This window comes from Capsicum annuum, chromosome 12 (assembly GCF_002878395.1).
Source record: "Capsicum annuum cultivar UCD-10X-F1 chromosome 12, UCD10Xv1.1, whole genome shotgun sequence".
In the NCBI taxonomy this organism is placed as follows: domain Eukaryota; kingdom Viridiplantae; phylum Streptophyta; class Magnoliopsida; order Solanales; family Solanaceae; genus Capsicum; species Capsicum annuum.
This window is the reverse complement of record NC_061122.1, coordinates 217,218,437-217,224,775: the sequence shown is the minus strand read 5'-3', so window position 1 is coordinate 217,224,775 and position 6,339 is coordinate 217,218,437.

The following is a 6,339-nucleotide window of genomic DNA, read 5'->3' as shown; positions in this document are numbered from 1 at the left end:
AGTGTATTAAGAAAATGATTTAGTTAATAGACAACTTAAAAGGTTTATTATATACTACATATTCAATATTTACTTTGTACAACACAAAAATTTATTATATATTATGAGACTAGTCGATGATTAAAGTGTATAATCGATTTAGTACATAATATATAAAAAATAAATTAATATCGATAATATACCACAATTAAATTCAATTTTAACTGCAGTTCATTCCATTTGAAAACAGAAGACAAATAGTGGCATTACAACTTGTCTAGTGTCTTTGACAAAATAAAAAAGAGATACAATGTCAATCCAATCTTTCTACGTTAATGCTACATGTTGTTCTCTTATGAACCGATATTTTGTTAATGGAGCACTTATTCCTTTTCTTAGGCTTAGAATACTCCAACACGCTCTTAACACGTTTCACCCTCCTCCCTAGTTTGGGATCAAAATAGGGTGGAAGAACCTACATTGCTAGATACTCGTGCCACACTCCATTCTGACTCTAAAGGTACTGCACAAATAGGTTCCAAGTATGCAAGGAGCTATGATTCTTTCGAATATATAGACGAAGAGTAGTCACAAAAGTTACTACCGCAATCGTCCCCATGCTTCAATTGCAAGGATGCCATTGCATGAGGGTATGACAATTTTACCAAGTCATACTTCCTGCAAGGATATGACCTTTTCGATAGATTAACTTTGGCGGAAGGACCACAACCAATCAAGATGAATTCGTCGATGCTTCTGTTTATGTTGTTCACGTATAATGTGTCACCCTCGGTTATGTTTTTCCTCAAGATCTTCTCGGCTTCGAAAATAAATGTATTGGTTGAATTGCTTATCTCTGAATACCTTTTCCTGAATATTTCACCAAACTTATGCGCAATTAAATTAAAGATGGTTGCCACTGTATACTCTCTTTCGTCAAGCAACATTGCATCAAGCGACTCGACGATGTTTGTGGTCATGAAGTTAAGTATATTTCCTGAAAAAATAGCCTTGTTCCACTTTTCAAATCCAATGTCATTCTCGAGGCAAGTTGTTGTATCGGAGCATTTCTTTTTAAGCAAGTTGAAGTAGTCATTAAGCTCACTCAATGTGTACGCCTTGGCCGGATGGTAGTACCCATGGAGATAATCTCCACAATGGTGATTCTTTCAAATATTTTCACCGAGATGCCTCATACAAACTCCATGAAGCACAAACAAATAATGCTTTGCGAGGCTGTTGGCTATGCTTATGTATCTGTCAAAAATAACACATAATTCTGATTTTTCGACGACAACAGACTTAAGCTTCTCGAAGAAGAAGCTCCATGACACATCATCCTTCTTCTCCACCACATAATACGCTAAGGGATAGATATGATTCTACATATCTTGTGCGACAGCGGAAAACAACACACCCTCGTACTTTCCAGACAAATACATGCCATCAACAGCAACTATCTTTCTCATGTGTGCATATCCACCGAAGGAAGCCCCAAACTCCGTAAAATAGTATGTAAAATTGCCCGAATCCTCCTCGACCATGAGGAAATTTAGAGATCTGGGATTGAGGCCGTCAAAGACATGTGAAAAAGTGGGCAGCTATAACGACCTAAAAATTTGATGAAATACGTGAAACTTGTGATTTTGTGTAATTTGACTATTTTACCCTTTTCCATAGCTGCATTATAATATTTCTGGGGTGTGGGAGTGATTGACATGATTTTCGATGCATTTGGGTATCATTTATGCAATATTATGGTTTTTATGGCTTCGAGAGCCTTATTTTGGACTTATGTGGATATCTTTTGATCCATGCGACGGATAGCCGAACGGACTGCGCCAAAATCTCTAAAATATCAATTTTAGGCTGGTTAGACCTTTGGTTCGGGTCCCGATGCACCCGAGCTCATTTTGACCTATTGGTCGGAAAGTTGGAAAATTGAAAATATGGGTGTGGGATCCACATTTGCGACCTCGGATGGAAAATACAACTTTGCTAGCAGATCTGGAATATCGATTTTAGGGTGTTAGCATGTTTGGTATGATTTTATGGCTTTTAAATCTCATTTCGACCCTTGATTTGAAAAAATGTAATTTCGGGTTTCGGGGGTCAACTTTGTGAAAATGATATTTTTTTGAAAATCTGATATCGCATCGCATTTGGAATGTTGAATTTAGTGTGAATGCATAGTTCGTTTGCATAAATCAAACTCCGAACGAATCTCGGACACCCCGTCAAAATCCATTTCGACTTAAGGGAAAAAAACTGTACAACTATTTTAGAAAATCTGCAATAAATAGCAGATTTTCACCCTTTTTGGCTCATTTTGCTCATTTTTCATCTTGTCTCTTGAGAGTTAAACCCTAAATAGTTTGGGAGTGTAAAAGTGAAGCTTGTGGGATCTTGGAAAGCCAGATTAACATCTATTTCTTGGTTTTATTATAAATTTAAGCTAAGAATTCACGTCTTTTCTTAATAATTTCTTGATAAATTCCTCAAAACCCTCAAAAATCTTAGGGCATGGTTTTAAACCCAAATTTCACCCCTTCCACTTGAATAATATTTTTATCTTATAATTACTAGTTTTTCATCAATTTAACCTTCAGAACAACTTCGATTCTTGATTTTAACCCGGATTTCAAAGATTTTACCCGGTAAAGCTCAAAATGGGTTTTTCTTCGATTTGAACTCCGTTTTTTACTTGATTTAACTTGAGTTTTTAGATGTAGGTTCCTAAAAATATAGGGAACATGTTTTTGAAGTAAAGTTCTGATTTTGCCCTTCTTTTTTTGAAAATCCATTTTGGGGGTCCGTTTTGATCTCGAATCAAAAGTAGTCAATATGAGTGTCGTTGGTTTTGTATTGACACATAGATTTTATATTTGATATTTTTAGTGTAGTTTGAAATTATTCGTGAAAAGTAAGGTCGTGGGTTCAAGTGTAGAGGACCGATTTTGGCTTTCGAGGTAGGTTATGGCTTAACTCTTCAGACTGGGTTGGATAGTAAATGATGGTACAAAATGCATGTTAAGGGTGGAAAATAATCACGAAAAATCGATATCTATGTGTTGTGCCCGTGTGGGGGCGTATATGTGATATAATTGTCAAAATTGAGATATTATGTGATATGTTTGACCGTGTGGGGTCCTATGTGTTATTGATAGCCTTGAATACATGTGAATAATTGTATTGTGTTGTTTAATATGGTACCATTGGTGTATTGTTATTATATTCATACTTTATTGGCATATGAGACATGTGGAAATTCATGGATAAAACTAAAATAATAAGTTGATGTTGGCTCATGTGATTGTGGGGACGTATCATTGTGGTTGGTTGTAGAAATATATCTTGTGATTGGTTGTGGAAATAGTCATTGTGATTGGTTGTGATCATTACATCTTCATATCATACTCATTCATGAAATATTAATACCACCGTGGCAACATCTGAGAAATACTGGCAACACCTTTTTAAGAAAATATTATAACACCTTATAAAACTCTTTTTGAGGGATATGTCGAAAAGGAGATATGAGATATGTGGATTGTATATGGGTTGACGAACCCCCCATGGGTCCTACGTCAGGAGGCTTTAGCTCCGTAGGTGTATACGGGGATTGTGCAATAATCCCAGAGGTTGTGCGACAACCTCTTGTATCATCATCATCATCATCATCATCATATACATTACACTTACTTTATTGTGTTTATGTTGTGTTGTATTTGCCTTATTGACTTGTCATCTATGTATTTATCTTATCTTCCTTTACTTGTATTTGATGATCTTATATCTACATGTTCTTGCTTGTTTTATTTATATGTGACATAATGTATACTTGTGTTCTATACCTTGGTGTGTTATTGTAATATATGTGAGATATGTTAGAACTATTAGTGCAAGCGGTGTGGGTTACCGTTGTGGAACATTTTTTGATTGCAGGTGATGTGCCCTTAGTGTATATTTTGTATGCTTTATTTACTACTTTTCTTGGTCGGCCTATGATACCTACTGAGAATAAGTGGACCGTACTCATGCCTACTGCGCCCTTTCGGTGTAGGTCCTAGCTCGAGCGCCTCAGCTTGCTTGACTTGGGCGATTGTTGGAGCTTCCAAGGTAGTGGTTAGACATTCATGCGTTCGAAGTTCACCTCTATCTTTCTACAGTAGTTATGTCTTTATTAGTATTCAGAGATAGATATTATTCATTTGTGGTTATTTCTCTGATGCATTTGACTCTTGGATTGTATTAGTAGTTCTTACACTATTGACACCTGGTTTTAGGCATGATTGGTATTTTGGATAAGTTCTTTTCACATTGTTATGATTACTTATATGGTTCGACTTCATTCTAGAAGCCTTACCATGGGATATTTCTGTCTTTTCTTCTTTTCGTATCAGTTTGGGTGATAGGCTTACTTATAAAGGTACGCCGCGACAAGTGCCATCATGACCCTCATTTTTGGGTCGTAAAAAATTGGTATCAGAGCAGCCAGATTTCATTGGTCTCAACGGTGTAAGAACGGAATGTCTAATAAAGTCTCACAGATCGATACGTAGACATCCATACCTATCCTCGCGAGGCTATAGGACGTCTTTAGGAAACTTCACTTATTTTATTCTTTATTGTGCGAAGTCCTTTCATACCTTATGTTCTGAGTTGTGTTTCACTCTTTCTGTGCGGATAGTGTGGCTTATACTACATATTAGTTGAGACATGCTGTAAGAAATTAGTAGATATCATTTGTCGGTTGTAGGCTTATTGATGCTCCTGAGTTGTCATAGGATCAGTTTGTTGATGCCTTTCTAGAGGGATTTATGCCTTCAATTTGGGAAGATCGTATGTGGGATGAGTTTGATCATTTAAAGCAGGGCTCCATGACAGTTGCTGAGTATGAGGACCGCTTTCATGCCATGTCCAGATATTCCTAAGATAGCATTTCTACTGAGTTTGAGAAGGTCTGGAAGTTCGTAAAGGGTTTGAATATTTTTTATTCAGTTGGCTATATCTCAGATGGTTGTGTTTAGGGCTTTTTTTCAAAATAGTGTGGATCAGGCTAAGATGATAGAGGGTGTTCTTAGTGCATCTCTGGGAGGGGCCAAGAGGGTGCATCATTTTGGTGAGTTCAGGAGTCAGACCTATCAAGGTAGAGATTTTAGATGTTCTCGTGGATACCATGGTAGTCCAGTGCAGGTGATTTTATAGAGTTCACTGGTGGATATTCTTGTTTAGCAGTTCATGGTGTCCATTCGGGCTCAGTTGTACTTTTTCTTATTGAGATTGGTTGTAGAGGTTTATATGTGTGTGTTGAGATTGGCCATGTGGCCAAGGACTGTTCTCGTTGTGTTTTTTGAGCTATTCTTATTTCAGCTGTGAGAGGTAGGTGTTCTACCAAAAGTGCAAGAGGTAAGGATGGTAGATCCTGTGTCGGTGGTTGTGGGGTTACTCAGCTAGTTGGTAGTCATAGATAGGTTATACTATACCAGCCAGGCCTGAGGCAGAGGCTTCTGATATTGGGACTACAACTACCTTACTCATTTGTTTCAGACTTGCATCTATATTATTTGATCCTGAATTAACTTTCTCCTATGTATCTGTGTATTTTTCTTTGGGTTTTGATTCTGTTATTGGGCCACTTTCTATGTTTATTCGTGTATCTACTCCGGTAGGTGATTTTTTAGTGGTGGATTAGGTGCATCGATCTTAGCATGATACTTTGATAGACTTGGTTGTGTTAGATATGATCGATTTTGATGTTATTTTGGGTATGGATTGGTTGTCTCCTTATCATGCTATCTTAGATTATTATGCCAACACTGTGACTTTAGCTTCGTCGGATGTGCCAAGGATAGCTTGGAAGGGTACACTTCATTCAGGTCCTAAGAGGGTCATATCTTATGTTCAGGCTTATAAATTGGTTGAGGGGGGATGTTTATCTTACCTGGCCCATATTCGTTACACCAGTGTTGTTTCACCTCTTTCCTTGGATTCTGTCTGTGTTGTCCGTGAGTTTATAGATGTGTTCCCTGCGGACTTGCCTAGTATGCTTTCGGATCGAGATATTGGTTTTATTATTGATTTTGAGTCGGGCACCAAGCCCATTTTTATTCCTCCTTATAGGATGGCCCCAGTAGAGCTGAAGGAACTAAAGGATCAGTTGCAGGTGTCGTTGGATAAGAGGTTTATTCTACCTATTATTTCACCTTGGGGTGTGCCTGTCTTGTTTGTGAAGAGAAAGGATAGGTCTATGTGGATGTGTATTGATTATTGACAATTGAATAAGGTGATGGTTAAGAATAAATATTCTCTTCCTCCCATCGATGATTTTTTGGATCAGCTTCAGGGTGCGGCGGTGTT